At 44.8% G+C, this 27,394-nt stretch overlaps 1 protein-coding gene across 2 annotated transcripts in view; it reads left to right on the top strand.

The window, feature by feature from the left end:
• The window catches only part of Mical (Molecule interacting with CasL), a 305,178-nt gene that overhangs the window by 36,412 nt on the left and 241,372 nt on the right, over positions 1-27,394 (top strand). For both annotated transcript variants that reach the window (XM_071679258.1, XM_071679257.1), the window contains exon 2: positions 13,591-13,647. The gene's annotated coding sequence lies outside the window, so the exon portion shown is untranslated. The remainder of the gene's footprint in view (positions 1-13,590; positions 13,648-27,394) is intronic.

Genomic DNA, 27,394 nt, shown 5'->3' with positions numbered 1-27,394 from the left:
CATGGATACCATACGAGAGGTTGTGGATGGAAGTGTAGGCTTGCAGGCTGCGGCCTCGAACAGTATATGGCTGTGTTCCAGACGCAGCTTTGAGAGGAGAGAGAGAGAGAGAGAGAGAGAGAGAGAGAGAGAGAGAGAGAGAGAGAGAGAGAGAGAGAGAGAGAGAGAGAGAGAGAGCCTCCAGAGTCACACTTAAGAAGACAAACATGAGCTTAGAATCTAATCATGATTTTATAGACAAGCACGCACGGTGAACCTGACTTTAAAGGTATAAAGAAAAGAAATTCTAGAAGGAATGAATCAGTCGAGCAGGACGCGTTTTAGGTGTGGCACAGAACATCCCTGCTGCGAATACTAAAAGAAACGTGTGGCTTTTAGAGGCGGTTCTGATATACCATGAGGACAGATAACGGGATGTGGCAGGACACACACACACACACACACACATATATATGTATGTATATTTGTATATATATATATATATATATACACACACATACAGGCACATATTCACGATTCTACTGAGGTACCAGAGGCTGGTTGAATTTTTCTCCATGACAAATACCAAAGTATGTTTCATAACGATGTCAGTCAGCTTGGTCGGGAGGTTCTCTCGTGAAAAACAAACGTCGGTACATGGTAGCGCATTCTCGTTTACTTCAGTCGTACCACAGTAGAAACATGTGGTTCTGTAGTAGAACACAGCCACCGTGTGTGTGTGTGTGTGTGTGTGTGTGTGTGTGTGGAAGAGATGCATGAAAAAAAGTCAGTCTGACGATGTTCTAATAGATAGGAAGTACACATGACTGTGCAGCAGTTCATTTCCGTCCACAAGGAGTGTGAAGTTTGAAGGAATGGAATCGTGAGTGAAGCATGTACTTACTCTTGGTCAGCTTTGATGATGTTTGTGGTGACAATGTTTGCATGATGTTGCTGCTTCTGCGGTGGTTTTTATGAACACGATTTGAAGAGGAAAATGACAGTAAATGGATATCGTGTTGATGCCTACATTATCTTTGTTTTTGTCACCTTTCATATTAGTTTGATTATTGTGCGAGTGCCTGTGTTCTGCCCCATGAGCACGATGTGTCGACCATTGGGTATGATGGCATGGCCTTTGACCTTTAAGGATCAAGTTAAAGGCTGAACCATCGTATCCAAGGATTGTACCGTGGTTTTTGAATGGGTTAACGTGATGGTTATCTAATGTCTTTGTAGATTTGTAAGTTGAGGCGTGATGAAAAGATGATATAGCAGTACAGTCAGGGTTTCTGGTGTATGGTGTGAGACGTGTATGTAAGGTGTGTAACACTCCGCGGTATCAGTATGGAGGGGTCGTCTTACCAGTGGGGCCCGGCCAGATGGGGGGATATTGACTACCTTGTGTCCCTGGGTGATCTGTTGCATTATGCACACAGCCAACCTAAGTTGGGGGTTAGTTCTACCCAGCTGCTTCGACATAAGGTGGCACGGGTCAGCACTTCTTCATGTCGGATTGTACACTCAAACTTTAGTTAGTTTTTTTAAGCCTATTTTTTTTCTTCTTTTTCAGAGCTCTAGGTTGCGTATGTTTGCGCAGTCTTAGTAATAGTGTATCGCCATGTTCTGGGGATATTATTTTAGTTTTGTTATTATCCCTCTGTTGCGTGTATCGTTTGTAGGTTTACGTCTTTACCAGTAGCGAGGTCAAGGTATTGTGACACCGAGGCAAGTTGCGTTTCTTGAAACTAAAGGTGTTCGTAGCTTGTTTCAAGGCCGATCGCGAACGGAGAGTTGTTGACGCCTGTTTACATTGCTTGCTTTGAACCTCTCTCTCTCTCTCTCTCTCTCTCTCTCTCTCTCTCTCTCTCTCTCTCTCTCTCTCTCTCTCTCTCTCTCTCCCTCCCTCTCTCTCTCTCTCTCTCTCTCTCTCTCTCTCTCTCTCTCTCTCTCTCTCTCTCTCTCTCTCTCTCTCTCTCTCTCTCTCTCTCTCTCTCTCTCTCTCTCTCTCTCTCTCTCTCTCTCTCTCTCTCTCTCCTCTCTCTCTCTCTCTCTCTCTCTCTCTCTCTCCCTCCCTCCCTCCTCTCTCTCTCCTCCCTCCCTCCTCTCTCTCTCTCTCTCTCTCTCTCTCTCTCTCTCTCTCTCTCTCTCTCTCTCTCTCTCTCGGATTAGACGAGGTGGGGTTTTTACACCTGAAGCTCGTCAAGAATGGGCATAATCTCCCCATACTAATAGACAGTGAGACATGGGTGAGAAATTTGCTTTTGCAACTATTAAAGTAACCAGGTTCTTGGTACTAGTTTAGCTGTTACTGGTATTTACATCATATTAGCAAAATCAGCAGCTCTTGTTGCTGGTTCTTAGGGCTATTAATGTAGTTATTTGTATCTGTTTAAGAATAGGGATTTGATACTTTTTTATTCGTGTGTCGTCGTTCGTGAAACAGTCCTGTTTGCTGGGGTTTTTTTTGTTTTTGTTTTTTCGATATTCATTTGAGTATGAATTATTAATGTATCTTCTTATGACATAGAGTTCGTCGTCCATAACACGTTGTTTTTGGAATCGCGGAGAAACACGTGTAATAGTATACATATTTCACTAGTGATTCGTTAAGTTTTATATGGCGGGTTTCAAGGGCGTGTATAGTCCTTTTTATCTGGAAAGCCTTGTCGTTTGCTTTATGTATAGTGACTTTTATTAGTAGGATAACGTTTTTTTTTCCACGAGAGTTGGTTGGTTGCGTGTCGCCTGCTCTGGCTGGGTCACGCAGCCCCGGTACAAGCCACTACGTTTGTGTGTACTGGCTTCCTGAAGGGTGGTCAAGTCCATGTGCTCTCTTTCTCTCTCTCTCTCTCTCTCTCTCACACACACACACACCACAGCCTGGCTTTTGTACCGAATGCTGTATTTTCTGTTCCTTCAAAGGGCAGGTCTCTCATTAGCAGAACTAGCGACAATCACCCTCACCCCCCTCCCCACAAGGCCCCCCACTTAGATGTGGTGATTTGTGCCCGTAATAGGTTCCCTTTTGAAGGGACTCCAGGGGCAGAAAATAAGCGATATATATATATATATATATATATATATATATATATATATATATATATATATATATATATATATGAATGGAGAAAAACTGGAGGAAGTGAAGTGTTTTAGATATCTGGGAGTGGATCTGTCAGCGGATGGAACCATGGAAGCGGAAGTGGATCATAGGATGGGGGAGGGGGCGAAAATTTTGGGAGCCTTGAAAAATGTGTGGAAGTCGAGAACATTATCTCGGAAAGCAAAAGTGGGTATGTTTGAAGGAATAGTGGTTCCAACAATGTTGTATGGTTGCGAGGCGTGGGCTGTGGATAGAGATGTGCGCAGGAGGATGGATGTGCTGGAAATGAGATGTTTGAGGACAATGTGTGGTGTGAGGTGGTTTGAGCGAGTGAGTAACGTAAGGGTAAGAGAGATGTGTGGAAATAAAAAGAGCGTGGTTGAGAGAGCAGAAGAGGGTGTTTTGAAATGGTTTGGGCACATGGAGAGAATGAGTGAGGAAAGATTGACCAAGAGGATATATGTGTCGGAGGTGGAGGGAACGAGGAGAAGAGGGAGACCAAATTGGAGGTGGAAAGATGGAGTGAAAAAGATTTTGTGTGATCGGGGCCTGAACATGCAGGAGGGTGAAAGGAGGGCAAGGAATAGAGTGAATTGGAGCGATGTGGTATACAGGGGTTGACGTGCTGTCAGTGGATTGAATCAAGGCATGTGAAGCGTCTGGGGTAAACCATGGAAAGCTGTGTAGGTATGTATATTTGCGTGTGTGGACGTATGTACATGTGTATGGGGGGGGGGGTTGGGCCATTTCTTTCGTCTGTTTCCTTGCGCTACCTCGCAAACGCGGGAGACAGCGACAAAGTATAAAAAAAAAAAAAGAAAAAAAAAAAAATATATATATATATATATATATATATATATATATATATATATATATATATATATATATATATAACGATGTACAAATTGTGCAGACGCTGACAGGCACATTTGGCGTACATGGATCGTAACCCTCGCCCGTACGACCCCAGCTGGTGTAGCCACGAACACTTGGTACACAAAATGGTGGAAGGTTCCCGACCTTTACATAGTGCTAGTGTAGGGCGCACCGTAGGGACACCATCCTCCTGAGGGTATCAAAGAACAGCAAGTGGGTACGATGGCACTTTGCGAGAGTTGGGGTTAGATCCTATCTATACACGCCACCAAATCGTGTTTCAAAGAGTGTATCGGTTACAGCTTTGTGACGTGTTTGACAAACAGAATATGATCTAGTAGCGCATTGTTTTCGGAATCGTATGCCGTATATGGCGTTAAACGACATTTTAGCACTTAGAAGCCATAAGTATCACTGCAGTCTTCCTGTTGTGGGTAACTGATGCAATACTAACGTGTTCAGTGGAGATGATACAAGTTTCAAGTCGTTCACTCCGGAGAGAATTTCAGATCTTGAACCGATCACGGAATACGCCGCACGGACGTAGGTATATAGCACGGAGGAGGAGATTACATGATGTGGATGTGATGGTGGCCATGGCCTCACCTTCAGAAGGCACAACAAAGCCATCGTACGTGGTGCGAACATTCACGACAGCTGAAGGAGGACTTAACTCTTCCAAAGCGCGTGTACTGCCCAGACCACACAGTACCGTTGTAAGGTAACATCGCCTTTAATGGCGGGTTGAAATTGCTGCGTAGAAATACGAGATAATGTCTCTCTGGCGAATGTTAAAAATCGAAATTAGTGGTGAAAAAAAGGTGAGATTACTGTGACTTTCCCGTGGAGCGCAGACAGGAGAGATACGTAGTGTGATATGCACATGAAAAACTTGAGAGTCTGGACCCCTCGGTCATTGCTGGAGAATTTTCCCAGCTGAAACAATACACAGGGAAACCTCAGTAAAGTGACGCCTGTGAAAAGAAAGGGCATTATGATGATTACAATAAGAGAGAGAGAGAGAGAGAGAGAGAGAGAGAGAGAGAGAGAGAGATTAGAATTCCGTGGCCCCGAGATTGCTGGAGACTGCAGATAACCAGGAACATTATGCATCAACCTGTGGCAAATTAGAAAGAAGGTACGGAGGTTAGTGATCAAGTAGACCTGCGAGCCACGGCCTCCTGAGGCTGCATCGCTCCAGTTTGGCTCCAAAATTGATGTAAAAGGCTGACGTGAGTTCTGGCACCGTGTCTGTATACCCCACAATCGCTTCCTCATTTAGTCAAGTTGAACTTGATAGAAAAAAAAAATTATAATTTCCATCCCGACTGTAAAGCTACGATGTATTTTTCTTCATTTCGTTGCCATTCGACACGAATGTATTTAAAGTAACTTAATACATTAAGGCTGTAGAATGTGACTTTAAGGAAAATCATGATATTTAAAGGTGTGTTTGTGTTATCCCAGTATCTTCCAGCTGATTGAGTCATCGGTGAAAGATAAAGATGATAGGGCGGTGGTGAGTGCTGTTATCAGCTGATGAGTCAAAGATGATAGGGCGGTGGTGAGTGCTGTTATCAGCTGATGAGTCACACGATATCTTGACGTGGTAGGCGGAGGGCGGTGGTCCTCGAGCATGGATTTTACTGCCCACCTGTAGAGTAACACTGAGGTGGCTCTTGCCTGCGGTGTGATGTGATAAGGGATATCTTGTGAGGGTAGTGTGTCACAAAGGGGACTGTATAGTGATAAAGGATAGTCACGTGATTATAGCTCTTTGGTGTGTCGTGGGGGTCGTATCCTATACCGGAGGGTTTGTTTAGGGAAGTCTCAGATTTCAATTTTGAGTGACTATGAGTGAATGAAGTGTTTCTGTCATAGTGTGAGTAAAAGGCTAACAGTAGTGGGTAGGTGGAGGCAAGTCTGATGTGGTTCACGCCCTTTATGACGTGTTCTTCCTTGTCATTTAATAGATTTTTTAATACCATCTTCCATTTGGTTCTTATATTTTTTTTTTTTTTGCTTGGGAATGGAGAGAAATGGATGCATTTATTTATGTTATTCAGGAGCCAAGTGTACTCCTTCCTTGTTAGTGCCAAGAGGCACGAGTGTCGGTGTCGGTGAGACAGTGGAGTGTGGGTGTGAGGGCTGGCCTGGTGTAAGGGGATCCCTGCACGTGAGGCGGAATGTCTTGACCAGAAACACAACCACCTGAAGATGAGCTGGGTTCACCACCTGCCCCGGGGCAGCAGCTGATGGTGAGCTGGGTTCACCACCTGTCCCAGGGCAGCAGCTGATGGTGAGCTGGGTTCACCACCTGTCTCGGGGCAGCAGCTGATGGTGAGCTGGGTTCACCACCTGCCCCGGGGCAGCAGCTGATGGTGAGCTGGGTTCACCACCTGTCCCAGGGCAGCAGCTGATGGTGAGCTGGGTTCACCACCTGCCCCGGGGCAGCAGCTGATGGTGAGCTGGGTTCACCACCTGCCCCGGGGCAGCAGCTGATGGTGAGCTGGGTTCACCACCTGTCCCGGGGCAACAGCTAATGGTGAGCTGGGTTCACCACCTGTCCCGGGGCAACAGCTAATGGTGAGCTGGGCTGAAAACTAGGAGTGTTCTACACACCAAAGCACCCTGTGATGGTGAGCCGGGTTCATTGCCTTGGCCCGGGGCACTTGCTAATGGTGAACCGGGTTCACCACCTGGCCAAAGGTACATTCACCACTTCCCAGCATCCATGGTGGACCAGCCGGTGTTGTGCTGGTACGGTGCCCAGGTACGCTGTATGTCCTTGGTGGACCGGCATATGATAAGTCAGTACAGGGTACTACTGCTGGAGTATTAACAAGAGTATCGCTCACCTTGAATAGGAGGATGGAATGTGGTCATCTGTTAGTTTTCAAAGGTATGGATGATTGGGAGTATTCTTACGAATCTGAGATGATCGGCACATAGTGTGTGGTTAACGAGAGCACCGGTAGGGGAACGGCGAATGTGTACAATGGTTGGTAAGGCCAGTGACGCTCAGGTCTGGTTTACAGTTGGTGGGTCGGGTTGACAGTACTGACTACGTCCCTGTTAGCTGTCTCGGCCACCTGCGCAGGTGTGTCCCCAGCGCTATATGGGATTACTGGGGATTCGTGGGACTGAAGTCGTGTTAGGTTGATTAGTTATTTTGGGCTCTAAGGTCATCAGCTGTCGGGGTCATTTAAGACCGTCGAGTTATAACCACCACCACCAGAGAGAGAGAGAGAGAGAGAGAGAGAGAGAGAGAGAGAGATTAAACACCCCTCAGTGTTGTTATTTGTTAATATTAAGTATAAACGTTTTGACTGCTAGGGTGATGTATGGCATAGAGGGAAGGAGAAACAAGATGGAGGAGAGGGAGGCCGGTTGGTAAGTAGTTTATTGAGTGTTGTGCGTCGAGTAATTTTTCATCATGACCAACCAGTCGTACATAAGTGAGCACCAGAGGATGGGATGACCGGTGTCACTTTCAGCTTATATCATGGCTCATCTCGGTTGTATGGTGCGTGAGAACCGCGCTGCCCAGGCCACAGCAATGCCTTGCCGCAGGTGGTCCCGCCAGATGGCTAATGATGCGCCCGGTTGATTGACTGGTGGAGGAGAGTGATGCTGTGTGTGTGTGGCCATATCCGGGTGTGAGGATGGCTCTGGCTGCTGGTCGGGACCTGCTCCTGGGGCGGATCGCACCGTGGCCGCTTTGGTCAGGTGGCCTGAGTTCCCCGGCTGACCTGTTTGATATTCTGGCCGACGCCCGCACAGTAGTGGGTGTGAATTGTGGTTGTTTGTCTCTCTAGAGGTATGCTCACATGGGCACCTAGTGAAGGTTAGTTGACTGGAGCGGTTGTCTGGAACCTGCTCGTGGCACCTGGGTCGATAATAGTTTGGGTGACACGTACGTAAATAGGTGGATAAAGTTAGGTGGATTGTAGGGGATTGTTGGCTGATGATGGAACCGCCGCTCCAAGGAAGTCCAAAACCAGTTGCATGATACATGGAGGGCCAGAACTCGGAATTAGCAGTAAATGATCAAGAAGTAGAGTTTGGATGTTAGCAGTAAATGATCAAGAAGTAGAGTTTGTATGTTAGCAGTAAATGATCAAGAAGTAGAGTTTGTATGTTAGCAGTAAATGATCAAGAAGTAGAGTTTGGATGCTAGCAGAGCCGTGGTTGTTGTGAGTGTTGTGTTTTGAGGGATTCACTGTAGGTGTGTGGTTGAACGTAGAAATCGCCCCCTTTTTTTTTTGTATACCACAAGAATTACATTGGTATCAGACTGAAGAAAAGGTGCCACACGACTTATACTGATGCATGTGGGTTCCTTAACTTCATTGTGCAGGAGAGTTGAGAGCTCTCGGATAATGATGGACCCGTGCCATTCCCAAGGGTTGAGCTAAAGGAGCTGTGCCCTCCATATACGTTAGGGGGGGTCCTGTTACTCTTGTGACCAGTGGGAAGGCCGGCCGGCTGCCTGCCGCGTGAACTTGACCTAGGCGCGTATTGACAAATCGCGCCGGGCCACACCACCAGCCTAGTCAGATCCATCTCCGCCGCTCAAGTTTACTCTTATGTTTTTATGGAATTTTCAGACCTCGTTGATGAAATCGACGAAGTTCTATTTGTTGTGCCGAGGTACAATCAATATATAAGTTTTATATTAACAAGAAAATATTTGAAAGGAACGTTTGACTTTCGTTGTGGCAGCGGGAGGCTGTGATTGGACGTTGCCGAGCTGTGAAATGTGAACTAACGAGTGGAGCCGTGCAGCGCCATCAGGCGGGGTGGAGTGACCGGCGGTGCAAGACTGCTCTCCAAACTACAATCTCCCATACCGTCTCTATAGTAAAGACACACATTACGGGCTCTTCACATTCTACTGTTATAGGTTGTCCTACCTTCGCTCTTCGGTTAAATGAGTTATTTCTATACCACGATCATGGAAAATGTTTTCTTTGTTAATGATTCACACTCTGTATTCTTGTGGAAAACGTGTGTATGTTTGTATGACTTGTTTTTCTCCAGGGCCAGATGTTCCAAGGCGCCATTGTGCACAAGTGTTTTAGATCATGTGAACTTCTCCTGACGGGAGTGTTTTGTTGTGTGTCCCGCGGAAATGAGTGCAGGGGTTTATCCTGGTCCCACCTCCCCAGCCTCGGTCACCACAACTACGTACAGTATCCGAAATCGATAACGAGTCCGGCTGGTATCGCAGCACCCGCCTCGTTCTGTGTAGGTCGGGGAGAGAGAGAGAGAGAGAGAGAGAGAGAGAGAGAGAGAGAGAGAGAGAGAGAGAGAGAGAGAGAGAGCAGATAATTGTTGACAGTATGTTCTTGTGATGGTACTTGTAACTGATGAGGCCGTAGATCAGAAGTAACGGGATGGGGGGGAGCGTGATAGCCTACAAGCGGTGGTTAACCCTTGGCGGAGGAGGGTGATGCAAGCCAAGTTTTAATTGTCTGAGTAATTGGTGCATTTGTTGTGAGTGGTTTGTGAGATGGTGTGTGTGTGTTCGCGAGCTAGTGTGTTGGTCTAGGATCTGTTTAGTGTTTCATGTGGTTAAGGAATCTTGACTCCTTGGTTCTGAACCATTTATTTGTTTCCTTTAGCATCTCGTATTCATTTTCCTGATTATGTAAAATGCTTTCGATATCGATATAGATATTTACGTGTCAGTAAAGTCCTTTGGCTCTACCCTCTCCCAGCTGGGCCACAGAGGAGACAGTAGGATTGTGCAAAGTGCAGGAGTTAAGGCAAGTTCTTACTTAGAAAAGTTTTCCTACAGTAGTCGTCAACATTGAACGAGAAAATTAATCCCAGTGACCCGAGCATTGTGTTATTAAGCGATGGAAGAAGTGGGGGGAGGGGTTGCTTCAGTTTCTGGACATTTTACCTAAATATTATTTAGCCTCACCGCTGATCTTAAGATTTAATAAAGAAACAGCGTCTCTGGCTCGCAATACCTTGACTATATACGTGGTGGTAGTGATGATGCTTCGCTTTCTTCAGTGGCATTAGTTAATACTGGTTGATGTGACTTGAGCGTACATATTCATGCAAACATTTTAAGCGACTGAGTAATCAGAGGTTACGTACCGATAAATTTGCTGTTTTGTTATGAATAAGGAACTGTTCCACACAGAGCACAGAAAAGCATTTCTCTTACATAAGATTAACTCTTAACATAAACAAAGAGTAGACGATAGAAACCCGATTAGAATATGATCAGTTTCTTCCAATTTTTTTCCTTCGTTAAGACAAAGGTTGGACGGTGAAACCGTTGAGCAAAAAGCTGGGAACCGTAGTATAATTAAGAAATGACCAAGAAACAAAGACATGTGCCAGAAACAGATGGGAGCCGTAGATAGCTGCTGCTGCTTTGTTCCCTTTGTGAAAAGGACGCTCCATAATTACTTACGGGGCAGGAGCCACGATGGCTAGATTTTGATGAAGAAGAACGAACCACAGTAATGTGCCAGTTGGATTGGTGTCCCGCTAGAATTCCAATTAAATAGCCCTCTTCAAGCCACTTTGTAAACTAGATGAACTTTGCAACATTCAACTTCAAGAAAGCTATATATATATATATATATATATATATATATATATATATATATATATATATATTTTTTTTTTTTTTTTTTTTTTCTATTTATTTTGCTTTGTCGCTGTCTCCCGCGTTAGCGAGGTAGCTCAAGGAAACAGACGAAAGAATGGCCCAACCCACCCACATACACATGTATATACATACACGTCCACACACGCAAATATACACACCTATACATCTCCATGTACACATATATATATACACACACAGACATATACATATATACACATGTACATAATTCATACTGTCTGCCTTTATTTATTCCCATCGCCACCTCGCCACACATGGAATAACAACCCCCTCCCCCCTTTACACCACGGGTTGGATTCGAATCCTGGGCAGAGCGTGTGGCTATACCATGGCCACCCACACACAGGTCATCAGAAGATACAGACACCTGAAAACTTGTGGATTTTTATTTATCTTGGCTCCGTTAGACACTAAAACATCAGACATACTGGAACACGTGGGAAGATTTAATTATATTCGTTACAACGTAGATGCGGGAGATCCATCATAATGTACGCATGGAAATTACAGGGCGTAAACAACGACTCCCAGTTTCTTAAGAGGCAGACTTGGCTAATTCCGTAATGCGGGGCTTCCAAGGTAGCGGAGTGGATGTTACCGTAACACCAGCTATGACCACTAAATGAAGAAATGGAATTAAAGAACCGTTAAGAGAGAGAGAGAGAGAGGAGAGAGTTGATGGTTCATGTGGTAGGAGGCTCACGCCTGCCAACACCACCAGCACAGAAACCTCCAACCTCCTGTTGTCTAGGTGTGCTTACGTGGTAGTGTAACGTTGTCCTCAGGTGATGCTCGAGCCTTTGTTTATGGTGCACCGTGACTTGCCAGAATGACCACCAGGGCCGCTGACGTGTGCCCTAAAACCCTTGGTGTCCTGCGTCCATGTTTAGCGTGGTGAGCGCGGGGCTGAGGATGCCCCAGGATGTCATTAGTTTGGCTGCTGTGCCGTATCGTGCCATGAACAGCGTTGGTGTCTGTAATGTTATGGGATAGACCCTTGTCATCTGTAGTGTCATGGGCTCCAGTGCTGTCATCTTTAGTGTCATGGGTCCCAGTGCTGTTATCTGTAGTGTCATGGGTTCCAGTGCTGTCATCTGTAGTGTCATGGACTCCAGTGCTGTCATCTGTAGTGCCATGGGTCCCAGTGCTGTCATCTGTAGTGTCATGGGCTCCAGTGCTGTCATCTTTAGTGTCATGGGTTCCAGTGCTGCCATCTGTAGTGTCATGGGTCCCAGTGCTGCCATCTGTAGTGTCATGGGTCCCAGTGCTGTCATCTGTAGTGTCATGGGTCCCAGTGCTGTCATCTGTAGTGTCATGGGTTCCAGTGCTGTTATCTGTAGTGTCATGGGTTCCAGTGCTGTCATCTGTAGTGTCATGGGTTCCAGTGCTGTCATCTGTAGTGTCATGGGTTCCAGTGCTGTCATCTGTAATGTTATAGGATAGACCCTTGTCATCTGTAGTGTCATGGGTTCCAGTGCTGTCATCTGTAGTGTCATGGTTTCCAGTGCTGTCATCTGTAGTGTCATGGGTTCCAGTGCTGTCATCTGTAGTGTCATGGGTCCCAGTGCTGTCATCTGTAGTGTCATGGGTCCCAGTGCTGTCATCTGTAGTGTCATGGGTTCCAGTGCTGTCATCTGTAGTGTCATGGGTCCTAGTGCTGTCATCTGTAGTGTCATGGGTCCCAGTGCTGTCATCTGTAGTGTCATGGGTCCCAGTGCTGTCATCTGTAGTGTCATGGGTCCCAGTTCTGTCATCTGTAGTGTCATGGGTCCCAGTGCTGTCATCTGTAGTGTCATGGGTTCCAGTGCTGTCATCTGTAGTGTCATGGGTCCCAGTGCTGTCATCTGTAGTGTCATGGGTCCCAGTGCAACCACGTGTATTGCTACCATGATTGTCGTCATATGTCTCTGCTGCCATGTGTACTGTCATGGTGATCGTGCGGGAGTGTATGTACTGTCATGGTGATCGTGAGGCAGTGTACGTACGGTCATGGTGATCGTGAGGCAGTGTATGTACTGTCATGGTGATCGTGAGGCAGTGTACGTACTGTCATGGTGATCGTGCGGGAGTGTATGTACTGTCATGGTGATCGTGAGGCAGTGTATGTACTGTCATGGTGATCGTGAGGCAGTGTACGTACTGTCATGGTGATCGTGCGGCAGTGTACGTACTGTCATGGTGATCGTGAGGCAGTGTATGTACTGTCATGGTGATCGTGAGGCAGTGTATGTACTGTCATGGTGATCGTGAGGCAGTGTATGTACTGTCATGGTGATCGTGAGGCAGTGTATGTACTGTCATGGTGATCGTGAGGCAGTGTATGTACTGTGATGGTGATCGTGAGGCAGTGTATGTACTGTCATGGTGATCGTGAGGCAGTGTACGTACTGTGATGGAGGATAGAGCGGACCACATTCCTCCGGGCGCGGCCTTGGTTGCACAAGCCCGGGACGTTGCAGGCGCCCCGCCCATATTAGGTTGTGCTGCGGCCAGCCCGCAGCCGCAGCCGGGACCTGGCTGCTGGGGACGGGATTGGGGATAAGTGGCCGGGACAAGAGGGCTAGGTGCTAGGAACTGGGGGGGAAATGGGTGGCGGTGACGGGAGGGCTAGGCGCTAGGAATTGGGAGGGGTATGGGTGTTGGGGACTGGAGGGGAATGGATATAGGGGACGGAGGAAGTGGGTTGGTGGGAACGGGATGTAAACTGGTGGGTACAGGAGGTGGTGACTGGGAGCTGGTGATGCTGGGGACTAGGGGACTTGTTCCTGGGTACTGGGCTTTGTGCTGATGGCGGGTACGGATGTCGATATTTTATCATGTTCAAATAAGATAACCGAGATAATTGAGAAGGTTCTGCGTGCTTTTTTTTTTTTTCTTTTTAAGGCTCTGTCCTCGTTATTATGTGGTAAGTGATTCGTTCAGAAAATATCGAGTACCAGTGTTCGAATTAATCGTGTTTTCTCCTTTGCTTCAGGTGATGCGTCTACAGTAGACCGACGCTGCCCAGGAAATTATGTTCTGGCGTGAAAAGGTATGTACGAGGAGTAAATGTTTACATTTCCTGTCTTATTCTAGTCCTTAAGAAAGTAACTGCCCGGGTCTCTGCGGAAGGACATGGTGATTCACAAGTTCATTAAATTGTGGCCCTTGGGTCTCTCTCTTTTAGGTTGTCTGTTGATCCTTATGTTATGTAACGTATAATTCCAGTTGGTGAGGAGAAGGTAAGGTTGGATGGAGCTGGGTGAAGAGAGACATGACTTGTGTGGAGGTCGGTGAGGCGCACAGACAAGCAGGACTTGTTGAGAGGGCTCAGCCTAGGGCAGAGTGAGTCATCTCATGACGGCCCAGCCAGCCAGCCAGCCACCCCGCCCACACGTCCAGCCCCACCACCTCATCCACTCCCTCTCTCCCTCTACCAGTGTTATACTCCTTGACCCTCTACCATTGTTATACGTTCTCACCCTCTGCCATGAATATATACTCCTTGACCTTTTCACTGTTACACTCCCAGACTCTCTGCCACTCTGGAGAACCCTCTCGTCTCTACTTGGGGCGTGTCATCTGTGGTCCTTGCAGCTATGGCTTCTGATTCCACGTCTCTCGTTACCGCCAGAAGTGTCCAGTGTGATACTCCTTGTTCTTGTGGCTGTGAATCGTGGTTCGTGTGGCTTTGGTCTTATTTTCGTGTAGCTCAGGTCCCGGGTTAGTGTGATTTGGCCTTAAACGAGCATTGGCCACTGATGTTTGGGGACTGTATACTTAATATTTTGCGGAGTTCCGGGTTCTTGTGTCTTATGAGGGATGCCTGTAGTTTTGACTGTAGTGCTTGTATCGCGTGAGTTCCCTCCCTTTTGTATTGTGTTGTTTTCTCTGGTGGATTCAATAGCTGCAGAGTCCTGGTTCATGGGGGCAATGTCCCTTGCTTCATTACCTTGATAGTTTTCCTCGAGTCCATGGCTTCTCCGACTGATTGCTCTCATTCATGGTGTTGTGTTTTCTTGTTTTGCGATGTGCATTCCCAGGCTCTTTTGGTTCATGAGTATGTGATGATGACTCACCAACTCGAGATTAAGCGACGTCAGCTTAAAGGATAGACGGCCATGTTTGTTTCGTCAGTTATCCCCCAAGACGCAGGACAACCTAATTATAACTTAAGGGGGAAGCTTAGAGGGTCTGGGAGAGTGAGTCAGATGACCTCACTTTTCACTGAACACAAGGAGGTAGTCATAGTGTTCGCGAGAGATGGTGGGTTGGATATTGCCTACCTTTTAGGCCAAAAAACAAACAAACCGTAGTTCTTGATTCCAAGAACGTTCGCAGTTGCGATTATTGTAATGTGTTGAGATAACCCTTAGTGAAGTAAGTGAACAAGAAGGATCTAGAGGTCGTTCATAATGCGAGGCAAGTGATGTAAAGATTTGAACTTTTGAGATGTGGTGGAATTTCTTGACCTTGTGCTCTTGTGTAGTTGTTCTAGCTCCATATGTAGTCACATTATGTGTTACGACCGAGCTGAGCGTTATAATCACTCCTTTTCACTGTTAAGTGAAAATGCACCTTAGAGTTTTTAGAGAAAACGCTCCCCCAAGACCGCAGTGTTTCAACCTTGTATCAACGAAGGGTTAAACCTTTGTTTCTTTTCCCCCCCCGAGGCTGCTGCAGTCATGAAGAAAATGCCTCATCGAGGCTAAGCCTTAATTGAAATCGGAAAGGGGAGGGAGAATTGAGAGGAGCACCGGAACAAATATTTCTAGAGTTTTGGAGGAAATGGAAAGTTAGAAACGACACGAGGGGATACAGAGCTCAGAATTTTGCCGTGTGGGGAAAGAAAAAGACATCACAGCGGCCAGCTCTCGTGTTCTCAGCTGCCATATATAGTAATTATGTACCGTAGTAATTTGTAGAGTACCACGCGGCCAAGCTAGTAGCAGATGGGGCAGCCAGCTCTTGAGAACAGAAACGAAAGTAATATATATAAAACCGGAGAAAGTAAACCAGCATTACGCTGTAGGGCAAGTGGGTCAATATTCGAGGTCATACAGGGAGAGTTGATAAGTAGGATTGCTTTGGACTCCACTGTGTAGCAAGTATGAAGAATCAAAACCTCTGCAAATAAGAGTGATGCTCTATATGTATTATACTTTGAATAGGCGAAGTAAGTGTTAAGAAGAAAATACTGTGCGGCGTCTGTACAGGACTCTCAATTTCTTATAGGCAGATTCTGCCCGCTGTGTTATCTGGGTGTTCAAAGACAGTGTATATGTTAAAGTGATACAAAGTCTATTTATTGTTTTAAGTGTTGGAATTATAGGTACATCAAGAGAAATGGGGAAAGGCGTGAGATTTTAAAAAGGGAGGTCGGGCAGTAATATGGTTTTACGGGCAAGTTAACCGAAGTGCGTTTGCTTCACTAGGAAATCCTGTTCAAGTAAGAGTTTTTATTGGAAGTTGTGCCGGCGAGACGAGACGCAGATAAAGCAAGAGTGGACGGACCGGATTTGAAGGAAGTGGAGGAATGCAATTATAAGACGCCAGCCACCTTATGAGTAGATCTGGTTATCTGCTGGGGGAAGAAAGTCATGGATTAAGAAATAATTTGGGAGAGTGCAAGAGACTAAACAGAACAGTGAGGTAAAGTGATAGATTACTACTCGTGTATCTCCTCCTGCTTGTCGTAGATGGGGGCTAGACTCAAGACGGGCAGGAGCTTGGAAATTCTTGTCCCAACCCCTCCATGTTAATATATTTTTTAAAAGTAGGAGCAGAGGAAGGAGCTAAGAGAGATTCTTTCGTTGGAGGTTCAGTATCCGTTCCTTATTCTACCTCGCTGAGGTGAGAAAAAAACAGTATGTGTATATATATATATATATATATATATATATATATATATATATATATATATATATATATATATATATATATATATATATCACCAGAAGTACATGTATGATAGGGTCTTGATGTTGCCATATTAACGTCAAATCTGTTGCCGCTCTTCGTTGCTGTTAGCTCTACTTCCGAATGATTTGTGTTTTGATGGCTGTGTCACGCTGACGACTTTATTAACGGGTCAGTAGTATTACAGAAGAGAAGATTTGTCAAAATAATGAAATCCCAGGACTAAGGAAATGGAGAACATATCTCGGTAGATATCATCAGCAGTGTCAGTGAATAAACATGAACTGACCTAACCTGTTCTGACCCAACAGACCCTTGCACTAAAAGAAGAAAAAAAAAAAAAAAGAAAAAACTGGACACCTTCCTCCAAGGTGTACCAGAGCAGCCAGTTCACAGGATGTGTGATAAACATCGACAGACACCTTGGTAAATCATACCTTCAGGAAGGAAGATTGGTAGGAAGAGGACACACCCGCAGACCATTGTAAGGTAAACCTCTACGACGTTACCTAACGTGGTCTGTTGATATTCGGGCGGCTCCCCCGAGAGAAATTATAGGGATTAGAAAAGTTGGATATTCTGCCCTCTGTTATAAGAATCCCTCCGTTAATCATTACATCACTTGCATAAGATCTGTCTGCCATTCAAGAAGTACAAAATGTTAAGATTCCTGATCTACCATCCACGCACTACAACACACGTAGGATCTCTCAACTGTTCCAGTCATTGCAATACTTCCTTAAGATCTCGCACCCATGCAGTCTGTTGCAGCACTTAGCCATCCACGAAGGGCAACGCGCGGAAGCTCTGTAAACCGCCCAGTCAGTTTGCCTAAAATCCCTTTCAATTCATTCAACCAGTTGAACACTTGTCTAAGATTTTTCGTCCATCCAATCAGCGCAGCACTTGCTCAAGATCTCAAGTATATCCATCTAGCCAGTGCAACACTTGCTTAAGATATCTCAACCATCCAAGTAGCCCCTACATTCAAGCCATCAGCAACGGGCGCATTGATTAAATCTACCAACCAGCGCGTAGCTTGTATACGATGGTAAGCGGCCACAAAGAGCGCTTACGTAAGATTCCTGAAACAACCGACCATCGTTTACATATGATACTTTTAATTAGCGCGTCGTTGACGTGGTTCATCCACTAACCGACGCATCACTTGTAAACAACTCCTTCTCCAGTCACTGTAAGGCAAACATCCGACCCCTGAAATAACCAACGCGTCGCTAATCTAGGATATCTTAGCTGAGCAGCGATATGCGTGTGTCTTTCCCGATCCCTCGATCAAGCTGGGTATCGTTAACATACTAGCTGTGGTGTATGAAACGCCGTAACTAATACGACACACTGGTAGTTTAGCAGGGCGTAGATCGACGTGCTATTTCTGTTGTTGATGCTCGTACTGAGAAGCTATCACGATATCGAAAATATTCTTCTAAAGTTAGACATTACTTAAGACATGAAAGAAACTTTCTTACGGAGGAAAAGACTCAGAAGAAAAAGTAGTATTTTTCAAGGAATGGAAATTAAACTTTTCACAGGAGGTAGGAATTCTTATCCTAAATATACACTTTGAAAAAAAATGTATAACATTCACGAAAGAAGAAGAAAGCGTAAAGGAGGATATGCTATGCAGATGGAACATTGCTCTGATGATGAATTGGACAAGAAAAAAGATCATTGAGATAAAAGTTTCAAGATGAGTGGAGTAGAACGTAATTATAGAACAAGAAATAAGATAGTATAACTAATTATGACTTGCTTGACGCCGTCCTGTAGGGAAATTGTTTGAACATGAAAATATGAAACGAGTCGAAATTTATGACAAAAAGATTAAAAGCGTTGAATTTATTAGTGATTATTATTATTATTATTATTATTATTATTATTATTATTATTATTATTTTTATTATTATTATTATAGCCGACACGGTACAAGCAAAAATGTCCCAATCGTGGACATCTGTTGATATAAGTAGTTAATGCAAGTGCTGAAATGTATACCATTCTCTGTACACTAGAAAGTGTATGTTTGGTTTGTTGAATGGCCACCAACCTATGGGACGTCATTTGGCTTGGGATACTTTTATTATCGGATGAAATTGATCTTGAACTTCTCTTATGCTGTACAAGTAGAGGATAAGAAAATATATAGGAAAATCATGTGCCACAGCAAGGAGGGGCACCTGAAAAATAGAAAGTATGTCATAATAATGATTATTATTATCATAGTGAATCAGTATGATTATATATATATTGCAGAGTGGGCATATAATGAATACATAGTTAATCGTTATTTTTCTATTGCCAAGTTGGCATTATGGAGGGAAATGTCTGGATTTACGGTTGTGTTTTAGTCGCACAATCTTTTTTAATCTCAAGGACAACCTCCTTCATTCTGTTCCAGCGGAAGGTGCCCCATTGAGCGGTTTCCTTTTTGATTGTATCGTCGATGCTCAGGTTGGTCCATTGATTTTGCCACTGATGCATTGTATTTCTTCCCTAAAGAGAGGAGACATTGATAGCTCCCAAGGGATCCCGTGGGCCTCATGGGGTTCAGCAGTCGAGACTGTCTGCTTGTTCACTACCGTGGATGCATGCCACAGTGACTAGGCACCCAGATGAAGATGATGGATTTGACTCGTACATGCAGAGTATTGATAACATGGCCTTGAATATTGTTTGACTCCGTGACATAAGAAGTAATAGTTTTTAGTGCGAACATGGAATGTGGAAATACCACTGTGTTGTTTGCATAATCTGTGGCTCTGTCAAATGCAAACAATCCCGCACACAAACTAGATGCATAATTTGGCCAACGGAACTTGAGGGCACAGAGTGAGTGGGTGACGTAAGTGGGTGTAGGGAGCGCGGGTGGCTGCACCAACGGCCATCGTCCCGGTGGGTTATTCTTGGGCCGCCATCCTCTCTAGGGTTAGGCTACACATGACGCAGTCCCTAACCGGCCTCACATACCTTTGTTGCTATGTGTTGTGAATCCCGGCACACGAACGTCTGTTCTATGTTGCGGTTTCTTAGCAGACGGAAGATCAGCTGTTTTGTTGATTCCCAGTATGATTAGGTTGTGCTGCCTTAGACTTGTTATGCAACAGAGGACCTGCTCTGTGTTGTAAGCTATTGACAGGCTAGGACCAACAGCAGTGTTTTGGGTTACCATCACATGGGAATATCACGTGTGGAAGGGGTCCTTAACATAATAGGGGCTGCTGTGTTTTGTCCCGCCCCCACTCCACACACACACACACACACACACACACACACACTTAAGTTTGCGAGAATCTTGTAAGTTTTCGCTTGTGATGTTTACCATCCGGGTTTTTTCTCTCTCTCTTCGCAAGGGTTCATCACATCGACATCATGCCTCATCTCCGACGTTGATCTGCTTTCCATGATCTTTTTCACCGGCAGGTGTGTAGATACAGTTTGGCGTTTCGGGATATGACAGTGTGTTAAAGGTGACGAGTGTCTGTCAAGTTAAAGCTGATGATTTAGTATAACAGTGCTTGGGATGGGTCATTAAACTAGGAGACTGGCCTTTGACCAATATGGCCTGTAAATCACCGGTAAAGGTACAGACAGACCACCTAAGCGAAATAGAACGCGGATTCAGGTAAAGGGGGTGGTCATACGTCACTCTTAGACTTCTTTGAGGGTAAGCTAATTTAATGACAAAAGAGTGAAAACTTGGTCGTTTGTGTGTTCCTGAAGTGGCAGCAATCATTTGACTGTCTTGTATTGAGGTTGGTACTGAAGCTGGATCATCGGGCAGGAATAAGGGAGAGACGCCTTACATGGATAGAAAGTGACATGAGTGGAAGGGAACAACGGACGCAAATTAAGAGGAACCTGGAAATGAATTAGGGTTACCCAACCTCATCTCAGTGGGGGTAGCATGGACTTCAGTCTCACGCGGCTGCGAGGGTGTGACAAATATGTCGATGGACAGACCAATGTATATACACCCAACAGAGGGATTCGAACCGTCGGAGCCGCGTGAGATTGAAGTCCATGATAATTACCCCCACACTGGTGGTTTATTTATTTATTTATGATTGCCCCGGTTGCCCCAGGATCCCTTCTGAGAAAGACTCCTGGTGTTGCCGAGGACTACCTTCCCAGAAGCTCTTGCAGCCCAGGCTGAGTCTCTCTCTCTCTCTCTCTCTCTCTCTCTCTCTCTCTCTCTCTCTCTCTCTCTCTCTCTCTCTCTCTCTCTCTCTATTTATTATATATATATATATATATATATATATATATATATATATATATATATATATATATATATATATATATATATATATATACCCCCTTTTTTTAACAAAGGTAGCCTAGCGGTATAACCTCAAGCAGGCGGAGTTCGGTAACACACACACACACACACACTACGTTTACCGTAGAGATCTTCCACCATGTTGAAAGCAAATATAACAAAGCTGCAAACCACACAGAACAGAGCACCGGCTGCCTAGCAACCACAAACATTGATCACGAGCATAACGAGATAAATATCCTACCAATACAACCTCACCTCAGTCTATGCTTGGCATTCGTTTCTTTTGCCGGAGTAGTATAGCATTCACATCCAAACCACTCTGAAACCGGCCACCAACCCCTAAGTAGAGATAGGAAAGTGACCCCTCCTTTACTTTAGCATTTCAATAGCCAGTGTTCACGGATCTTCCCACCCCAAGGTAAACTCGAATGAAAAAATATGTATACTCTGAAATGACCAGTCGAGCCTCATGCGTCCGCCCTCGCAACCCAACTTCAAACCTAGTCCCATCAGTCGTATACGTGTCCGAAACTACTCTCCAGACGCGCGCGAGTTGCACTTATCTACGCCTTGGACACCGCCCATCCATCTCCATCATTACAAACTACCTTCCACCATATCACAGGATTCATTATGCCCAAGGTTCAACTTCCATACGCATGAGACTGGACATTTACTTTTCTGTTTGTCTTGTACATGGCTCACAGAGAGACGCACACAACCACTCACTTTAAAAGTGTGTGCTCTCACCCGGTGGACGTGACAGGTTACCTGAGAGCTGCAGGGGATCAGTTAAGGTGATTCATGGGACAGGAAGATTAGGTATAGGGAGTTTATAATGGAATTGTCTTTACCGTTTCACTTCTTTTTTTCCCCATGTTGAAGGCTCCAGTCACGAACACAAGTCCACGTCCAGGCTGGGCCGTAAATGGTGAAATGAGCAGTAAATGAATGAAAGAAGAAATGAGAGATGAGGATAAGCATTTTAAGAAATTTAGAGGAAGTGGAAAACCAGTCATTTGATAAAAAAAAAAAAAAAGTGACGCGTGATATCGCCACCTGCTCCTCTGACTTGCCAATTAAATTCTTAACAGTATTCACGTAACTGTTTGTGATTTTGAGTCTTATATCATCAGAGTCTGGTAGCAACAGGTGTATGTAAAGCTGAATATGATATAAATCACAGCGTGTGGGCAAGGCCGTGTGTCAGTTGGGAGGAGAGTGGAATGAGTGGGTAGATATTTGGAAAAAAAAGAAATCATGAGTGATCGACTTGGCGTGAATGCGTGAATTCGACCGGTGCTTCTTGAGTGATCGACTTGGCGTGAATTCGACCGGTGCTTCAGAGCTGGTAGTGTACAGTAGAAGTCCGTTCCACCACCGTGTGTACCGGTAATGCGTATTGGTGCGCCTGAGCTGACGCGGTAACTGCTTGTCTTAAGTTCACGGGTTGTGGAGCACAGGAGCGCGCTTCACTTCCCACACCGGCGGCGCACCCATCCTGCACGCCTTCACGCCTCGTGCTGCAGCCCACGCCTCGTGCTGCAGCCCACGCGGACCAACACACCCGACCCCCCCGCTGATTCATGGTGAGGGGTGGTCCGCTACACGTTCCTTTAAACAGCTCGTCGTACTACGACGTTTCTTTTTTTCTTTTTTTTGTAATAGATTTGAAAATGTTATTCTGATTATCTGACTTTTCATATTTGCGCAGAGAACATTATTCTTGGTATAGATTTAGGCGTGAATAATACCTCGACTTCCCGAAGCATGGATGCATGTAATGATCTTTTTTTTTTCCATCATAACTCCTCATTGCTTCCAGTAGTTTTCCTCCTACACCATATGCTCGTAACACCTTCCACAATATATCTTTTGCAACCTTGAATACCATATACGAATGATTCTATTCCTCTTGAGTATTTCTCGCATTTTTTTTTTTTCTTTTTTAGAGCAAACACCTTATCCACACATCCTCTATGAGATGTGGACTTCTTTCCTTCCCAGTCATACGCTTTGTGTATGCAACTACCCCTCACATTTACGACTCTCCCATACAGCGTATCTGGTGTACTCATTTAACCAATGGAGTGCCGCAAGTTCTTTCTCTTCTCGATCAATATATGTGACGCTATGAGATGTGGACTTCTGCTAGAAAGTGTTTGCAGATGACAATAAGGCCACGAGAGAAGTTAATATCGAGGGGTATTCTTTCAACTTACAGACTCCAACGTTGGTCTGGTACATGGTTGATGAAGTTCAAGTGTTATGATGTCAAGTAACGAGGGTAGGTCACAGTAAAAGAAGGCCTTGATATGAACATCTGAATGGGAATAAGCTGCAGGATTGTGTGTGTGTGTGTGTGTGTGAGAGAGAGAGAGAGAGAGAGAGAGAGAGAGAGAGAGAGAGAGAGGTCTACATCGATGCAGACATATCTCTTAGTTAAGGAGTCCAAGTGTCTGCTTGCAAATGTTAGCATTGCATTCGGACTCATGGAAAAAGGAAATATTCAGTAAGCTGTTCAAACCAGAACTATAATAGTCTTGTCAAGTTTGGTTACTGCACCTGTTGAAGCACTAAGAACTAATAGAAAAGGTCCAGAGGAGAGCAACAAAGATAGTTGCGAAATTTGGAGATGAGTTGCAGGGAAATGGTGGAGCCCTTAAGTTTGCTCACCGTGGAAGAGAAGAGGGAAGGTGACGTAATCATGATCTTTAAAAGATGTTAATACAGATTGATGACGTAGACAGTGAACAGTTCTTCGAGTGACGTAGGGTTACTACAGCCAGAGGACATTCATGAAACTGAAATTAAGCAAGAAATATGTTAAGTATTGGTGGTGGATGATTGGAATGAATGAAGACATGTATGGCATATTTTAAGAGTAAATTTCCTGCCCTGTACAGTACAGTAATTACGGTGGATTTGGTTGGTGTGTGAGTGATTATCATGCACGTCTTGTTTTGACCGTATTGTCGATGATCACATGCTGGGCAGGAAGTTTTTGGCATCTGATAATCACTCGTTAGCATCTGCAGAGTGGGCAAAGCGGCGCCATATAGCGTAATATACACATCTTGGAAGCCAGTGTTCGCGCTGTGAAGCACTGAAAACTCACGATGTCAGGGAACCACCTTGGAGTTGTTTCTAACCATTTGTTTAGGTAGGGAGAGAGTATGGCTACCTTGGAGGAGGCCGTTAGATGATTTTAACATCTCCAAGGAAGTATTGCCCCCGTGGAGCCACTCACCCCTGATGGACATACCAGACAACTGAGAGCTTTACGAGATATGTCGTTACTTCTCTACTTAATATCTTGTTAATTCACGACCAGATGTTTTGTTGACATGTAAGACACTATGGTACCCCGGGAAGGCACTTAGAGTATAAATATCGTTTAATTATTTCTGCGCTGAAATGCACACAGTGCTATAACTTTTTGAAATTAACTTACAATAAATAAAGTAAACTGTCCAGTACGACACGTTTCAAATTTTAGAAAAGTGTTGCACGAATCATGGAGAAATTTCACTTAGCAGGCCATGTCGCATTTTTGAATTATGACTCATCATCCTAAAACAAAACATGAAGACATGCAAGTTCTTAGATGTGTAGTTTCATTCTTTGGATGTTTTTTCTGCTCGAACGTTATTTTTATTGTTATTATTATTATTATTATTATTATTATTATTATTATTATAATTTATGATTATTATTAGCACACACGATTATAATTATTCAAACATATTTAAAACGTGCATGTGGTGGATGAGAATTTGATAATACATAGATGGAATAAATTGAATTTATGTTTGCATTAGGCAAAGCAAAGACAGAACCAAAAAGATCTGAGTAAGGGTTGGCTGGCGGGGTGCGAAAGCGATGAACATATTAACTAACTGGTCACAGTGTAGACGTCCACATCGTCTCGCATCTCTCACCCTAACTTTTTTCCATCTCTCACAGTATCTCTATCATGGTCTCTTCCTTCTCGGGCAAGATTTCTCTCGGACCCCTAATTTCTGCATGCTTTGCGGGCCAAATTACATCTTTTAAAGGGCTGAAGCCAGCTTGAGAGTCTCCTTTTGCCCATGCCTGGATTATGATCGCGTACACTGTGCTTTTTAGGAATGACCGAACGGACGGTACGTGCATTTACAGATATGACTAGTGTATCCGCAAGACGATTGGGAATATACCTCTGTGTCGTTTATCGTAACTTGATCACAACCCACAGATATGTTGTGAGAAGAATATTGCCATTATATCTTAATAAGTAAGACTCGCATCAGAAATTCTTTATCGCCACATAACTCACGTTCTACGTAAGACAGACTTTACTGTTAACATCATTTAACACGGTTACCCGTTTCCCAGAAGTACAGAAAGCCCCAGTCCAGCAGCAAGTCCTCCTCCCACCGCATGACAAACTCGCGCGCCTGAAGAAGTATCGTGACTTGGGTCACTCTCTTGCTTGATATCTTCTCGCACCAGATATGAGTCACCTCCCCCTTTAGTCGCCATTCCACGTGGGCCCCCGCTACTGCTCATGGGTTTTGATTTTAGTTTAGTGATCGTATCGTATAAGTTTACGAAGACAAGACGTCCCGAGATAGTGTGGGTGTTAATGGAAGAGTCTGTCTAACACCATGTGCTTTCATGGCCTTGTCATCAGCAGAATGCAGACCAGAATGTTGTTTTCTCATGATAACAGAGGAAGGAATAAATGTGTAGTTGTTTTTTTTTTTTTTTTTTTTTGTGGTAATGTAAATAGATGGATGAATCTTTTAAAGCCAGAGTATATAATTTTCTTAAGATACATTTGTTTTTCCACGTTTTTTTTTTAACTTATAGGAAGCCAAATTGTGTAATTCCAGATAAATGATTTTAAGTTTTTAGATACCCGCTTCATACTAAAATTCGTAGAATAACCATTAGTTCAACCACTTTATAAATTCATCGAAATAGTGTCTATCCAGACTGTATGGGTTACCTCCTACCCTACCATGACCTTACTCTTGATGACGTAGGTGCTCTAGACACTCACCCCAGAGTTGTTTACACCACCAGTGCATAAGCACCTGTAACCCTTTGAGCGCGACGATATCTACCCCTTGAGTATGATATACTGTCCTTTCGGAGGCCAGGTCATCAGAACAGAGGATCACATGGTCATACTGAAGACGTTGATTTGCCGTAAACTTAGGTAGCTGTACCGAACCTGACTTAGTTTCACAAGTTGACGCGGAGATCTGAACTTGCGTGCTGTTTCAAGTCGGTGACTTGTGGGGTATCCCTTGACAAAATGTGAGGGTCATCTTGGCTAACATGATGTTACTGGTCGTGGCTTACTGTAATTATTTCGTAGAAGGGAACTGGTATAGTGACTTGGTATTTTGACCGGTTGTAAGTTTGTGCGAGACCGTTAGCTGTGTAGGTGGGATCTGGTTTCAGATGTTATATCTTAGAGAAGATGTGTGCTCCAGTTATAAGAAGTCGTTAGGGATTTGTAGGTAAAGAGGCTGTGGGTTGTCCTTCTGCGATGGGAGCGTGCCTGTTAGATACAATGGGTTAGTGGAATAAGTACGATAGCGGTGTGGGACTGTCAAGGAAATAAGCTGAGGGCTGTCGGTCTGGTCTATTTATGGAGGGGAGTATCTGTTGGATGGGGCAAGTGCCGAAGTGATTAGTGGGGTGGCTACGGGGGATATGAGTAGAATAGGCGGCTCCCGGTCTAAGACTGGCCGGATGTGTTGACGTAGGCCGCCGTTACTAGGAACCGATGAGGACTGGGAAGTTCCCTTGTCTGGTGGAGGCATTACTCACGCTGCTGACGACCCACTCACTCTCTCGTTCCCTCAGCGATGGCTTGTAGTGGCTCGGCTTTAGTCCCGCCGGTCCTTAAAGCCATTCTTTTGTGTATGCATATTATCCTAGAAAACAAAGCTTGTGAAATCGGAGACAGCTGGAGGTATATTATACTGGAGGTTTTATAATGACTGATGCACAATCGTGGGCGATATAGATGACTGATGCACAATCGTGGGCGATGTGGATGACTGATGCACAATCGTGGGCGATGTGGATGACTGATGCACACTCGTGGGCGATGTGGATGACTGATGCACAATCGTGGGCGATGTGGATGACTGATACACAATCGTGGGCGATGTGGATGACTGATGCACAATCGTGGGCGATGTGGATGACTGATGCACAATCGTGGGCGATGTGGATGACTGATGCGCAATCGTGGGCGATGTGGATGACTGATGCACACTCATGGGCGATGTGGATGACTGATGCACAATCGTGGGCGATGTGGATGACTGATGCACAGTCGTGGGCGGTGTGGATGCACCTTGCGACACTTGCAGCTACAACTTTAAGGTACGTGGATGAATTATGGTCAGTAGTTTAGCTTGTCGGTTGAATATGTGGCTTTGGGTGTCTCACCTTTTGAGAGAGGTCAGGCGTGAAGGTCTTAAAGTAACTTTGGCTTTTACTTGAAATATCAGTGACCCCATTTTAACAAGGTCGTATCTAACTTGTACGGAAGATATTTTGTGCCTTGGTATCA

The sequence above is a fragment of the Panulirus ornatus genome, chromosome 29 (genome assembly GCF_036320965.1).
Source record: "Panulirus ornatus isolate Po-2019 chromosome 29, ASM3632096v1, whole genome shotgun sequence".
Taxonomy (NCBI): Eukaryota; Metazoa; Arthropoda; class Malacostraca; order Decapoda; family Palinuridae; genus Panulirus; species Panulirus ornatus.
This window is presented reverse-complemented; position numbering and strand designations above follow the sequence as displayed.